Below are 16,589 nucleotides of genomic sequence, written 5' to 3' on the forward strand. Positions count from 1 at the left end.
ACTGGAAAATCTGAGGTTGTTCTCCTTAGAAAAGAGAAGGTTAAGGGGAGATTTGATAGAGTTGTTCAAAATCATGAACGGTTTTGATAGAGTAAATAAGGAGAAACGGTTTCCAGTGGCAGAAGGGTCAGTAACCAGAGGACACAGATTTAAGGTGATCGGCAAAAGAGCCAGAGGCGACATGAGGAAACATTTTTTTTACGCATCTGGAATGCGCTGCCTGAAAGGGTGGTGGAAGCAGATTCAATAGCAACTTTCAAAAGGGAATTGGATAAATACTTGAAGGGAAAAAAATTATAGGGCTATGGGGAAAGAGTAGGGGAATGGGACTAAGTAGATAGATCTTTCGAAGAGCCGGCACAAATACGATGGGCTGAATGGCCTCCTCCTATGTTGTACCTACTATGATACTCTGAATTGTTAGACATGTAGAGCACCAAGTCTGAGACCCCTAGATCTCTTTCAACTTCATCCTCAGCTATTTGAACATTAATGGATCATGAGTGTTATCTATTTTTTTCTTATATGCAATAGTTTACACTCATCCACATTACATCTGTCTGTCCACCTGCATGTTGAGGTATACTTCCGAGTCCATGCCAGTGATGAGGTACCTCACCCATTTCCGGCACATCCATTTTCAATGGAAAACTGTGGGCAACATCTCCATGATTTTGCTCTGGTGATGGGTGAGATACCTCACTCCCAGCATGAACTTGAACAATGAGGCTATTTTGTCCAATTTCTGACCTACCTCCTCAGATTTAGCTGCCCCTCTTAGTTTCATTTGACCAATTGGCATTGAGTTTCTGAATCCAAAGTTTGTTGCTGTAAATAAGAAACATTAGGGGACCCAGCACATATCCCTAGGGCTCAGTACTAATATAAGTCTTCTAACTAGTACCAACTGCTTTCTACCCTTCAGTCAATTTTTTACCTTCATTTCCAAGATTTGCCCTGAAGCTCCACTGTTTTGCATTTAACTGGCGGCCTTTCACACAAAACTTTGTCAAATGCTTTCCCCATCATTTTTATGCCATTCTCCTTGGTTGGATGTAATGCATGGGCAGGGTCACGGGCATTAACACCATATCTAGGCCAACCAACTGAGCAGTGTAAGATCAAAATGTTTTAATGTAACAAGTTAGTAATTTGTGGCTTAGTGCCCTGATCACTAATCCACTTGTATAAATCATGTTGTTGGAGAAATGTAATAAGTTATTGGTTTAGGGATCTAGTGACTCCATTCCACCATGTTCCACAATTAGCCAGAAAACTCCTTCAATGATTCAGCAGTCACTAACAACAGGGAAAGAAAATTGTAAAACAGTTGTTACAAACATTCAGTTAGGGTTCATAACTTCTGCAAAATGCATCTTGTGTCATCGGAAATGTAACAAAAATTCAGCTCACTAATTGTTACACCAGTCTAATTTAAATTTCAAAAATATGCTTTATTCATAGAAACTGCAAGGTACATACAGTACAATCCAAATATCACAATTCAAACAATACAATACATGATAAATACAGTCCATGGCACTCTAGGATGCCTCATGGCACTTACAAGTGTGCAGTCTTTGGTACAGATTACATTTATATTACATTATTCAATATTTGTCGTTACACATTCAGCCCGAGGGGGTTTTACTCAGGTTCTAGCCCTCGGTATACAATGGCGGGAGGGCTCTAAACGGTTGCCTTTCCCCTCAGAGCCTTGGCAGCGGCCGCACGCAGCTTCAGTGCGTCCCTCAGCACGTAGTCCTGGACCTTGGAATGTGCCAGTCTGCAACACTCAGTCGAGGACAGCTCCTTGCACTGGAAGATCAGCAAGTTTCGGGCAGACCAAAGAGCGTCTTTCATAGAGTTGATGGTCTTCCAGCAGCAGTTGATGTCCGTCTCGGTGTGCGTCCCCGGGAACAGCCCGTAGAGCACAGAGTCCTGTGTTACGGAACTGCTCGGGACGAACCTGGACAGATACCACTGCATCTCTCTCCAGACCTTCTTTGCAAAGGCACATTCCAGAAGGAGATGGGTGACGGTCTCGTCTCCACCGCAGCCTCCTCGGGGACAGCGCACGGTGGCGCTGAGAGTCCGGGAGTGCATGAAGGATCTGACGGGAAGGGCCCTTCTCACCACCAGCCAAGCCGAAAGTGTACATCAGGGTTTAGAAGGCAAGCTCAGGACATGTCTGAAATAACCTTTCGTTCTTTTGCAGTCATTTACAGTTGAGTGAGTAAACTGCTTGACAGAAAATGTTGCTCACTTACAGGAATATTCGCTAATCTAGAAATTACAATGAAACATACGGGCCCTTTAGCAAGATCACCAATGCCAGTTTGCTGGAATGCTCCGAACTGAAAATGGATAGAACGATAGATTCTAAAGATATGCAGAACATAGACAATTGGGTTGAACGTCACTGCAAGGTTGGGACACAATCGATGAATTTTACAGCCCCTAAGTCACCAACACAACTGTTATTATCTATAATTTGTATGCTACCTGTATAATTTTGGTCTTTTATCAATGGTTACATTTCCAGGGCTCGGAAATCTGACATTTTTGAGTCATAACAGTCTGCTGAAGATAGCAGTGATTTCACATGGCAGAACTGCAGTGTGCAACAGATAATGAAAGGGTACATCAAATCATTTGGCAATTAGAGCCTGTGATAGAGGCCATTTTATTATGGGATAATGGAAAATAGCACAGCTACAAAATATTATAAAGTTTCCATTTATATTTTAATTATAATTTGTGTTTTAGTGAGAAGTGAATAACACTACAGCAGGACTATGAAGAACACAGAATGTAACTCAAATCAAAAGCAAAATACTGCGGATGCTGGAAATCTGAAATAAAAACAGAAAATGCCGGAGAAGCTCAGCAAGTCAGGCAGCGTCTGTGGAGAAAGAAACAGAGTTAACGATTCAGGTCGAAGACCTTTCGACACAACTGCAAGATGTTAAAAGAATTAAAGTATTTGAGCAAGTGCGGTATAACCTGATTCACTTGAATTCACATTGGAAGAATGAAGGCAATGGGCATAAATAGAAAATGGTTTTGGGGGTTTCTTCTTGAATGGAAATTTTTAGGGTAGCTATATTTCTTCGAGCTGAGGGAAGCACAAAAAAATGGCGACTGGAAGGCAAAACAAAATAGTATCTTAGATTCCAAACTGGGGCAGCACTCAATGAGTACAAAGCAAAACAAATTACAAATGTTAACCAGAAGTCATGCACTTGCAATCACATACACTTACATGAAGAGTCCTCATTCTCTAAACATTACGATCGTAGCCTGACACTAACTTTAATTTCAATAACGTTACTTGCATGTATTATTTCCCCTGCTTTCATTATATTAATAACCATGGTTTCTTCAAAATAGGATATTGTGGAACTGTAGGAGTTTTTAATGACCCAGTTATAAGAGGGACCACACGATCACAGAATCATAGAATGATACAGCTCAGAAGAAGACCATTCGGCCCATTGTGCCTGTGCTGGCAAAGGTTACATGATGAGGTTACTCATTTTATAGCCAAATTGTGCTTGGTGAACTGGCAATACTTTTCACACTTGTGATGTCGTAAAGGCATAAGGGTGCTGTATAACTGGATGATTAATAACTCCAACTGCATTGGGGATACTCTATTTTGGGAAAGCATCGTTATGACTGCTTATTACCAAAGGGAAGGTCGGGATGGATAATGCATCTAAGAAAATATATTAAACCCAAAGATGAAAATATTATTTTATGGAGTTCACCCTTATCGTTTCTCATGCCCCCTGTGACAAATTCCATTTTGTGAATAAGCACAAAATGGAATTTGTCACGGGAGGCATGAGATATGATAAACACTCAGCCACCTGTGATGATTTGGTCAGTCTCACTTGTAGAGTTATACGCCGGGAGCTTCCTCCAAGGTTCTCCCGATCGACCGCCACAACTTCGGCAGAAGATCATCAGAAACCCTTTGTACACGGTGTATCTGAGCTTTTCCTACCAGTCTTCTGCCCAAAGTTATGGCAGCCGATCAGGAAATTCCCAGCAATAGACTCACGGAATGTTAAAGCCCGGTGAGATGCCAGTTTGGCCGACCGTGCCTGCATTGGCTCACCGGAAATCTACCCACTTAGTTCAATGCCTCTGATCTCCTGCCTGATCCCCTACCCTTTCAAATTTTTATTTTTCAAATGTTCAGCCACTTCCTTTTCCAAAATTATTAAGAACATTTCTCCAGACCTCTCTCTTCATTCTTTTAGTGATACTTTAAATTTCCTGTTATCAACCCACCAACCAGTGGAAATAGCTTTTACATAGGAACAGGAAGAGGCCATTCAGCCCTTTTAGCCTGTTCTGCCATTCAATTGGATCATGGCTGATCTGTATCTTAACTCCATTTACCCGCCTTGGTTCCGTAACCCTCAATACCCTTACCCAACAAAAATCTATCGATCTCAGTTTTGACATTTCCAATCGACCCCCCGCCTCAACAGCTTTTTTGGGGGAGAGAGTTCCAAATTTCCACTCTCCTTTGTGTGAAGAAATGCTTCCTGACATCACCCCTGAACGGCCTAGCTCTAATTTTCCCTTTTTACCTTCATCATTTTAATCTGCTAAGAAGAGTCTCAGTTTGTCTAGTCTTTCCACAAAACAGAAGCCTCTCATTCCTGGTATGATCTTAGTAAATGTCTTCTGTGCCCTTTCCATCAATTTAAATTCCTCCCTGGAGTTCGGCACTCCATAACTCAACACAATATTCTGGCTGCAGCATAACCAATGGTTAGTATAGGTTTAGCATTACCTCATTGCTTTTGTACTCTATGCCCCTTTCATAAAATTTAGGATCCCATATACTTTTTTTCTCACCTTTATCAGCTTGTCCTTCTGCTCTTAAAGGTTGGTACATGAAGAACCCCTAACTCTGTTCTGCTCCTTTTCAAATTTTTCCATTACGTTTCTTCTCCTTGTTCTTCCCCTCAAAATATATATCTACATTAAATTTCATCTGCCGTCTATCTGCTTCATTGACTAACCTATCCATGTCCTCCTAAAGTCACTTACAGTCTTCATCATAGTTAGTCACACTTCTTATTTTTGTGTTGTATGCAACTTTTGATGATATGCCCCCTATAACTAAGTCAAAATTATTTTTCTATATATTGAGACGAGCAATAGTCCTAACACTCACCTCTGACGGACACTACTGTTTGCATCCTTCCTGTCTGAAAAAACATCCATGATCCACTACTTTGCCGTCTGTCCTTTTAAGTAACTTCCTATCCATGCTCCCACATTTCATTTAACGCTATGTGGCTTTTTTGTCAACAAGCACCCTATGCAGCACCTTATAAGCCATGTCCACAACATTCACTATATTCCCTTTATCAATACACTCTGTTAGTTCCTCAAAGGACAACAACACAGCTTACTTCCACATCCGTGATATCGCCCATCTCCGTCCATGCCTCAGCCCATTTGCTGCTGAAACTCTCATCCATGCCTTTATTACCTCCAGACTCAACTATTCCAACGGTCTCCTGGCCGGCTCCTCATCTTCCACCCTCCATAGACTTGAGCTCATCCAAAATTCTGCTGCCCGTATCCTAACTCACACCAAGTCCCATTCACCCATCACCCCTGTCCTCACTGACCTACATTGGCTCCAGGTCCAGCAAGCCACGATTTTAAAATTCTCATCCTTGTTTTCAAATCCCTCCATGGCCTCATCCCTCCCTATCTCTGTAACCTCCTCCAGCCCTACAATCCTCCGAGATCTCTGCGCTCCTCCAATTCTGGCCTCTTGTGCACCCCGGATTTCCTTTGCCTCATCATTTGCGGCCGTGCCTTCAGCTGTCTAGACCCATGTTCTGGAATTCCCTCCCTAAACCTCTCCGTCTCTCTAATCCTGCCTCTCCTTTAAGACGCTTCTTAAAACCTACCTCTTTGATCAAGCTTTTGACCACCTGTCCTAATATCTTCTTATGTGGCTCGGTGGCAAATTTTGTCTGATAAATGGTGTTAATTGTATCATATAATTTATATCAATTAGTGTTAATTGTATTCAGGTGGTGAGTATCAAATGGGGGCTCTCTTGTATCCTTTTTATATGGGAGCTTATCTAGGGTGAGGAATGTGTATGAGGGGGATCTCTGAGAATAAAGGCTTGGAAGCAACTGAAGACCAGGCTCTAATATTCCATCCTTCACCACCGGGCTATCCAGTTTATAACAATCGGTCCTGTGAAGCACCTTGGGATATTTTACTACTTTAAAGGCACTAAAGAACCCTATTAAATTTGTCAAACAAGACTTGCCTTTTACTTAAGAATGTTTTCTAAAGCGATGGATAAACAATATCTCTAAAGCTCATGAGGGTGAAATTGGCCTTGGGTGATGATGCAAACCAGACAGAATCGCATTTGCCGACCGTTACACGACATGATTCAGCTCTATTGAAGTCGATGGGACTGAATATCGAGCAGAGTGGACAATGGGCGACCAATATGATCCCACCTGTATTGTGTTCCCGACCATGGCCATTTTCACCCCCGCTCTCTTTAAATATCGTTAACGTGTTTGATATTTTTTACAACATGTCAGTGTGTTACATTATTGCTACATTATGACATCAGGCAAGCTGTTGTGTTTAAGCTTTGACATGTAATTATGATTAAGACTGTGCTATGTGTCAGAAACCAGGCTCCAAGTAGCAGATGACCAATGAGCAATTCAATGGGAGAACTATTAATATCTTTATATTTATTAGAGACCAAGTACTTGTATCAGTGGGTAGAGGTTGACAACATATTGATGGAGTTTGAAGAATGGCTACTTTAACTTATCATGCCAAAAATAAAGCATTTTTTGTCCTTGATATATTATCTATTGGATTCTTTCTTGCTGGTCACAGCACGCACAGGGTTAAAATTAGTAACTGTGATTATTTCTCAGGTCATAGAGAATACACAACTCAGGCTGGTTGATATATACGTCATGACAAGGCCTTGATATGCGTAGGTTGATGGTGGTCATTATTTTTGGGTGGGGACTTGTCTCGCAGATCATTGAAAGTGTTTGGAACAGGTCAACATCAAGCCATTCCATTTAATTACAAGCATCCTATGGGACTCTTTACTGTACATAGCTGTTTGGCAGCTGTATTTGTGTAGGCAAATAACCATTTTGAATCAGTCTGACCATCTGAATGTAATTATGGGAAACACTTGATTTTTTAGTCCCTTGTCTCTGAGATATGTTGGAGCTTCATTTTGGAGAGATTACCACAAGAAGTCAGTTTGGTGCCATCAATGGTACAAAACTAATCAGAGGGCTCTTTGGTCGTGTACAGCCACTTAAAAAATAGTGGCCATGTTGAAGATTAGCACAGGAGATGTGTCTTTATTGTTTTGACATTTTGAGGCGAATAGTAAAGATTCTAATTGATGTAAATGTTCTGTTTGTACTAAGCACTATTCTTTCTACCTGTTTTGCGTTCAATGAATTTATCGAGTGGTTTATAGCCTAAGTAATGGTCTGATAGTGCTATTCCCCTGCCTACCAAAGTCAAAGAGATCATGTGGCAACACATGATATATCCACAAAATCAGAGTACAAAGGTAAGGGCTCTTTGTTCGATCCTTGGTACTTGCTACATTTAGATATTGAGTAGGTAACGGCACACTCTGGCTTACAGAGAATGTGAGGTGAGGTCGATTTACGGGAGTGCCCAGTAATTCTGAACACAACTCTTATATCGACTGCAGAAACCCCAAAACATGACACCCACTTTGATTTTTTTGTTGTTGTCATTTATCCCTTCTACTACAGGCTAAATTCGACAAAAGCATGATAGAAATATATATTAAGTGAGATCTTGGCTGCATTCTGCAGATTTAGCTTTAGGAAGTTGTTTGTCAGTCTAATAACTATCCTGTATTCAGCTCATATAGCTGTGGATCATACAGGCAACCTCAGGAATTTGAACTCCAGTTGAACATAAAAGAGGTGCCTTCAAACGTTTCTAGTTGCAATAAGGACCAGTAGGGATGATGGGCATGTTGATGGTTCAGGGCAATCAAAATAAAACCCCATTACATGCAGATCACATCATCCTGTTTTGACCCAACCATTAGTTTTCCTCAATAACTGAGAATGATTGATGACTATAGCTCCTTCTTTGGCCATAAAATTAACTACAATAAAAGCAAGACTATGCCTCTGATGAGATGGATGCCAGACAGATTTTATTCCAGTTTCTGATTTTATTGGATGGACATGGAGCTCCATTACCGTGGGATCAATATTCCCCAATCGACAGATAGTTTATACGCAGAAAACCACTGGCCAGGCTAACCTCCTGAAAATGAACATTCTGCTGCACATCTATTACCTCTCTCAGGTGATCCTGGACCTCATTCCCCGGCCAATTACCAGGAATCTGGAAAGGAGAAGAAAAAAAAACACTGATTTGATTTAAAGTAATACAATTTCCTTAAGTGTACGAAGGTTTGAACCTCCTATTGTTTTGGCAGCCCAGATGCACACTGATGCAGAATGACCCTTCTTCCCACTGGACTCCTGGTAGCTGAACCCATAATTTGCAATGAACTCTCTGCTCTTCTTGGCAAACCTCCCATCTAAAGACTCTTTCAAATGGTTACAAAAATTTCTCGCACCCCAAGTATATGACGTATTTTGTGCTTTTTGAACTGGATACAGATTTTCCTCTGAATTACTGAACCCTTGGCTGAATGCGTGGGTACAGAGTGTATGTAAATGTATCTTAAATATTATGCAGCAAGAAATAAAGGAAGAAAGACTTACATTTATATAGACATCCCAAAGCGCTTTACAGCCAATTAAGTACTTTTGAAGTGTGGTCACTGTCGTAATGTAGGAAAATGGTGGGTCTATACAAGAAACTTTAGCCTTCCTTCAAATTCTCGTATTTCCAGGTCTCAACAGTACTCGCATTTGCTTGTGGGGGGGGGGGTGCCAGAATAGAACAATTTTGACTCAACTTCCTTCAAGCTCTTTGTGAAAAAATTGGACAGCACAAAACTTACACTAGACATTTATGTTTGCTTTTTGCACCCGTCCAAGGAGCACAGTCCAATGACACAACAAAAGTAGCTAGCTACCTTGGCTGTCCAGCTTAGGGATGGTGACTGGGACGATGTGTGTGTTGGGGATTTTTGCCTATTTATTTTTACTTCCTTCAAAACAAAGGAGGAACACAGGTACTACATAACATCATCAATGTGGAATGATCGCCAGACAATGCTGGTAGGGTTGTAGGGGAATGATAAGCAAAGACATATATTCAAATTATATATCTCAAGCTTGCCAAATTTTGGACTTAGACCTTGCATGTAAATCACCAAATTAGTGTCATGGCAACTCCATGAGAACCATTGCACTGTGTGCTGAGTCTACCTCTTGGAGAAGCTGATGCCGCACACGCAATGAAGCTCATACATCATATTGGCGATGACTGGGACTTGCATCCCTCTTTCCAGGAGGTCACCTACACAGCCTAAAATAATGGTTTTGGCTTATTTTGGAGCCATTCACTAGAGGGACCTTAGATTTGAGCAAATTGTCTCCCTAAAGATCTGCCCATCTTCCCTCAATTCTTGTTCCCACACTTCCCCTCTGCAAAGCCAACCGTTGCCAATGGTCATTGGCTGCAGGGCTTTCAACAACAGCAGCCAGAAGACCTCCAGCCATGAAGATACTCCATGGCTTTGCTGCCTGTTTCTCTCAACAACTCTAATATGAAAGGGGCTAGGCGCAAATGCTATGGTCGACTAATTCTGGGCACCATTCTCCTCGGGCCTCTGCCTAGCACAGACCCAGCCAAATGAGGCAGGAGGAGTGGAGACATGAATGCGTGTTCTTGTTCCAGCTGTGAGTCTCAGCCCACCCCTCAAGGGGAGCCCCAGAAGTACAAGGGGCAATCCAAGGGAGACTGAGATCCAGCATAATGCGTCTCTCCTCCTTCTTCCTTTTCTTTGCACTTAGGAAGCCAATGTACCCCAAGAACAACGGAGAGAAAAATCACCCCTGTAAAATTATAATTCTAAAGATGGATCACAGTATTATTGAGCTAGCTTTTTTAATCCTGATTAAAATAATCCTAGGTTCCAATTATAAATATTGCAGACATTATTTGTCTTCTTTCTTCTGTCTGATTGTCTTCCCTGAAGACAGGCTGGGCTATCATTCCACAGACACCAGCCATCTTCCACCAAATGGCCTACTGAATGGGTGAAGCAAGAGAGTGGGAGAGTTTGTAGGCTGTCTGACAGTGGTGGAGCGTCACAGACAAGCCTCCTGACATCCACTGGATAGGGGTCAGGGGTCGAAACCTGCCTGTCCCAGGGGTCCTGAGGACAATTGCGACATCCTGTACCGTTCCCCCGGGCTGAGATCAGCAAACGCAGCACAGGGAGAGCATGGGACCTGGCATCTTCAAGTATCTGTGTGGCTCGATTCTGCCTGCCCTGACCAATGCAAACTGAGCCATCGAGGGAGCTATTTTTCTTTTTAAAAAAAAATTATGTCAGCGGATGGCTGCTTAAACTGAATGTAAATCCTATTTAATTAAATTAGGAACCCATTGGTTCTGAGAGAAATCATCCACTTAAAGCAGATGCATGTTTAGCAAAGGTGGCCAGAAGGACAGGTTCCATTTTGGTGTAATGTTAGCATTCCTGCTCAGTCAGAACATCCAACAAAGGAGACCGTTGTTTTATAAAGTACATTTCCATTATACAGACAGTTCCTACAAAATTACCTCAATTATCTCACAAAAATTACAAAAAACAGGAATAATGGAACAAAAATAGAAACATTACTTTTATGATTATCAGAAAATGAATCAATTTTGTCTCTTAATTTGTCAATCATAAAACTGCTGCAGCCGTAATTACTAATCATATTGTCATTTTCTTTTCTACACTAATCACACATCAATATCCAGGCAACCAGCTTCCACCAGAATTAATCTACATGCAGATGAATTAATTTTACTTTGTTGCTAATCAAATTACCCTACTCAACTGTATCCTTTTGGCCAGGCAATTTTCAATCCACGCTGGAAATTTGCGATTACAATTCAGAAACACTTAGGGCTGACAAAGCAAGCAACTTAAATTGTACCCTTTTCATTTAACCTAGATTTAAAATGTTAAAGTTGCCGTTCCTTTTGTTCCAGTACTTTCTACAAGCATACGCTAAAATCTGCATCTCGGAATTGCCAATATTTTACAACCAATTTTTAATTTTTCTTTTAACGAAATGGTAATGAACACGTTCTTTTATAGATTAAAACCAGAAGACCTTAATTACGTCTGAATACACGGGACCGAACTTTCAACGGGGGGGCAGCGGATCTGACGCCTGTTATACATTCCGTTTGAGTCTCCTTTCCGCTGACTTCAATGGAAATCGGGCGGAGTGTACAACCGGTGAACTACTGCCCGTTCTATACCCGCCCACTGAAGTGAGAAGTTCCGCCCATGATAGTAAAAAGGCAGGCAGTGGGTGGCATAGTGAGTTCAAATCTTGACGTTGGAATCTCGATTTTCAATCCATCCCAGAATGAAAGTCTCCCCTCCCTCTGTTGGCTGTAGCGGTTTCAGGTGAAATCGGCCTGGGCAGTCCATCACACTGAAGTGGCTATAATGGAATACTAAATCAGCAGTCAGTCTCATTCAGAGAGGACAGAAGGATAGCTGGTGTGAAAACTGATATATCGCATTAATGCGGTAGGAGTGATATTATCTGGTTGAAATTAAAGCATTTCAGTAGGGCAATCTGCTATTCTCCAACACTGATCTCTGTCGCCTTTCTAAATGGTAAACAATAGGTTAAATGGCAATTATGAGATTGAACTATAGAACTCTATGTAAAATACCACCTTACAGACTTACTACGAAATAAAAAGTTTTTTGATTATGTGCTCATGTGCAGGGATATATGAGACCACCATCACATCCATTCATTCATATTTAAGCCTAAATAATAAAAAATTCATTTGCAACCAAGGACTAAGCATTCAGATAAATTGGAAATTACTTTGATGATTGGGTGGATCCAAAGTTCTGAACCTGAAGCCTGTAAAGTAGGCCGCCATGGATGCAGGGAATTAATCCGTGCAGTGCTGAGGGGGAGCAGCACTGTTGGAGGTGCCGTCTTTCGGATAAGACGTTAAACCGTTCAGATATGAGGCGCGATTTTAGTCCTTCCCGCCACATATGGATGAAGGTGGAAGGGCGTGGCCTGGTAATCCCTCGTATTTCCCTCTCCTTCCGCCCAGTTTCTGCCTCTAGATAACACCGCCATTGAAAAGGTGGTGGTGTCGGGACCAGTACAGAGTCCGAGGGGTGGGAAACCATTGTGAAGGTCAGAGGTCAGTCAATACAAGTCTCCTGCAAAACTGTGAAGATTGGAAGCAGCTTCCATTACACCACAGGATGTCAGAATGTAAAGACAGATTGCCAAAGAATTTAAAGTGAGAATAGCACTCTGAATAAATAATGGTTTCTCTCTTGAAATTCCATTGTTTGTATGCTTTGAGGAAGAGGACAAGGAGGAGAAGAGGGGAGCCTGAAGAATCTATCTGAAATGTGCGAACCCTGCCAGAGGCTATACAGACCAAGGAAATCATAAAGGGAGAATGTAAGAAGGCTGCAGTTTCCTCCAAAAACAGCCAATAAGTTGTGTCACCTCTTTCTATCGAGGCACAGTCTTGTCAGTGTAAAGGTGACAATTTCTGTGCCGATGGATGTTTCCTGTCAGTCTCAGGTGGCACAAGTCAATCAGCAGTGCAGCATTATATTAACAGGTGACTGATGTCCTGTTCAGATTTCATATCCTTCCCCCTGAACCCTCCAGAGCAGAGACAGCGGAACTGCATGTGAGTGCACAATACACCGGAAGATGACACGATTGGTTTTCTTTTCCGAAAGTCAAATATACCTGCTTCGATCAGCCAGAGCAACGTGCAAGAATGGTTTCCTCGGGACCAGAATTACCAACTTCAATCATGGCTGATAACGCCACTCCGTTATCTGAGGACTGAGAGTGACAATGGGTTCACTGAAGCTTTGAGTGCTGCACACATCATTCCTGATCAGGTCATTGGAATTCTGAAATGCTGTTTCCACTGCCTGGAGAGGCCCTTCAGCACAGCCCAGCAAAGGTATCAAGAATTATATTGGCATACGTCCCTTACATAATTTTGCTTTTAGGAAAAGGAAGGATTGGACATACCATTTGCAGAGGATGAAGAGGAATGAAGATGGAGGCCATCAAACCCCTCATCGTGATGAGGGCGCCCAGGAGAGGGGAGGAGATGGCACAGGACAACCCATTACCAGCTGCAAGTGAGATTCGGTAGGAAATTATCAACAACTGTTTCCAGTAGAAAGCATGTAGCCCATCCCCAGAGCCCATGGTGTCATTGAGGAGAGTTAGCATTGCTCACGAATAACAAGAGCTCAAAGTTGCAATACATTTCTCAGCCTTTTTGGGAATGGGAACTTCAAAAAATTCATCAACAACCAAAAAGAGAACTGAAGGCCTAAATAAAAATAATCCTCAAACACACCAATTTACCAAAGATTTGCACATGTACTGATTGGGGTAGATTTTGGACTTTGGAAATAAAAATCGGGGAGAGATGTAAAACGGGCTGCCGATTCGCTATCACCCGTTTCACACTCTCGCACAAAATCAAAATCTACCACATTGTCTCTTCATTATGAGCCAAAACTCTTTTCAGACATGAACTCTCTGACTAAGCCTTCTATGTGGTGCTACCTCAGTGCCAGGAGGCTGTGATGTTTGTGAATGGGACTGTACCATTGGAGCCCTCGAGGACTGAGGTGGTACTCCTCTCAGTGATGCTCATGTCCTTGCAGGGGCTGCTTCCACCGTCATGGTGTTTGTGCATTTAATCTCTATGGGGCCCAGGTCAGACCTCCTTTCTGTGCTGCCATTGGAAGGGACTGGATTGTTGTGGCCCCATTGTCACTATCATGAGAAATAGCGAAACATCTGCTCTCACTTCTCGCTGCTCGCTTGCGCTGGGCACGGGCTCAGTTGGGCGAATGGCCTGTGTGAAAACAAACTGAATTTAATTATGAAAGCCCCGCGGATGCTCCAGGGGAATCTACAGAAGCAGTCACGGCCTGCCACTCTGCTCTCTCCCACCACCTCCAGAATTTCCCACCAGAAGTGACAAGGATGTCGAACAGATCCACCCGTATGAGAATGAGAATGACAGGAATATTTCATCCAATATATTCCCCACCTTTTCACCCCAGCAATGCTGGACACTAGGGTTTCGCTTGTGTAGCCCGGGCATCCAGCGTAGCTGAGATGCAGGAACTGGGGATTTACAGTTTTACGGGCACGAGGGAATTGAGTCGATTGTGGGACAGTCAATTCAGCTCCCCAACCTCACCACGTTTACATTTTTTTTTCACAAAAATGTCAAGGTCTTCTCCAGTTTACCCCACAAGCAGCCAATATGTTTCAGCCATTTCCCATCCCCCTCCAGGGCGATCTACCTCCGCCCTCCCCCACTGTGGAGGTGGGAATCCCGCTTACAGACCACCCAGGTTATTTAAATGACCCTGAGTCTGGAAAATCTGACCAAGTTAAGGGCAGGCCATTGGGGTCAGACTGAAGTTGAGCCGAGATTCCATTGAAGCAGAATATCAGGGCCAGAGCACACCTAGAGCTCTCTTTGCTCACTTACTTCAAACGTGCCTCAACATAACCCAGAACTTTCCCTCCGGTGAAAACCGGTTTGTAAAAAAAAATAGTCATGCATTCTGCGAAATTTTTTGATGAGTTCCTTTTTTCTGCAATTCTCCCCTCCCCTTGGTAACTACCCTAGACTGACAGGCCTAATACCTCATAACAAATACGGTCATTGGGTTAACTCATCCAAATTGACATCCCACGTAAAATTAAGTACTTGTTTAAATCCCTGCTGTGCATTCTCCTCAACTACTTCTCATGTCATTAAGCCCAATTAAGCAGGAAAACCTTGAATTTTCAAGGGATTTCCATTTTCCTGTGGTTTTAACTGCTTGTTGCAATTTAGATTAATTTCGCAATCTGTGTAGTTTGATTTCCTTACAGTTATCTTAAACCAACTTGAACCCAAAATGATGCAGGTTATGGCTGACTCGGGGTCATTAGGATCAGTTTGGACTTTGTACTCAATGAACTTGTGCGTTAAGTAGGAGTTAATTGTGTTTCTCCCTTTGTTTAACTCTCAAAAAAAGGCAGAACTTTACTCTGTGTGCTTTCACATGCAACTGGCATTCAACTGAAAAGACAATCAGAACAGCGCTGAAGCACTTGACAGCCACATGAAAAGCCACTTATCCAACATAAATGATACACAGCTGTGGAGTGGGCTATTTTCTGCAGAAATGCAGGCGAAACGCTGAATGCATAGGATTGCTTTACAGGAGATGCAACTTATAACAACAATAACTACTTGCATTTATATAGCGCCTCTTACATAGTAAGACAACCCAAGGCGCTTCACAGGAGTGATCATCAAACAAAATTTGACACCGAGCCACAAGAGGAGCTATTAGGACAGGTTGGTCAAAGGAGGTAGGTTTTTAAGGAGCTCCTTAAAAGAGAAGAGAGAGAGGTAGAGAGACAGAGAGCTTTAGGGAGGGAATTCCAGAGCTTAGAGCCTAGGCAGCTGAAGGCACGGCCGCCAGTAGTGGGGCGATGAAAATCGGGGATGTGCAAGAGGCCAGAATCGGAGGAGTGCAGAGATCTCGGAGGGTTGGGGGAGGTTACAGAGGTAGGGAGGGGGGAGGCCATGGAGGGATTTGAAAACAAGGATGAGAATTTTAAAATCGAGGCGTTGCTGGACCGGGAGCCAATGTAGGTCAGCGAGCACAGGGGTGATGGGTGAAAGGGACTTGGTGCGAGTTAGGATACGGGGGCAGCAGAATTTTGGATGAGCTCAAGTTTACAGAGGGTGGGAGATGGGGGGACAGCCAGGAGAGCATTGGACCTGTACCCCTGGTCTGTGCACTCCCGGATGAGTGGTTCAGAAAGTTCAGGGAGGCCTGTTCTGGGGCTCGAATTTAGCAGGCCTGCGGGTTCCCAGCGGGTGGTCCTCCGGGAGCGTCGAAAACGCGAATGGCGAAATTAGTGGGTTGCCCACGCGATCGTAGCAGGCAACCCACTAATAGGAATCAATTACCTGCTCCTCCGGGGTCCACGGCGCTGGCCTGCGCGTCGGGCGGGCTGCGCATGCGCAGTTCGATCTGTCAGCTGGAGGCTCTCTAGTTAAAGGGGCAGTCCTCCACTGACAGATGCTGCAAGCAATGGAACAAATTGCAGCATGGAGCAGCCCAGGGGGAAGGCTGCTCCCAGTTTAATGATGCCTCACCCCAGGTATCATCAGATGGGGTGAGGAGGAGGGGGAGGACACAGATCTTCCCCCCGGCGGGCGGGAGGAAGCGGCCTGCCTCTGCCACCAAGAAGGCCTGGCTCGAGGTGGCAGAGGGGGTCAACTGCGCCACCAAC

Source organism: Heptranchias perlo, chromosome 8 (assembly GCF_035084215.1).
Source record: "Heptranchias perlo isolate sHepPer1 chromosome 8, sHepPer1.hap1, whole genome shotgun sequence".
Taxonomy (NCBI): Eukaryota; Metazoa; Chordata; class Chondrichthyes; order Hexanchiformes; family Hexanchidae; genus Heptranchias; species Heptranchias perlo.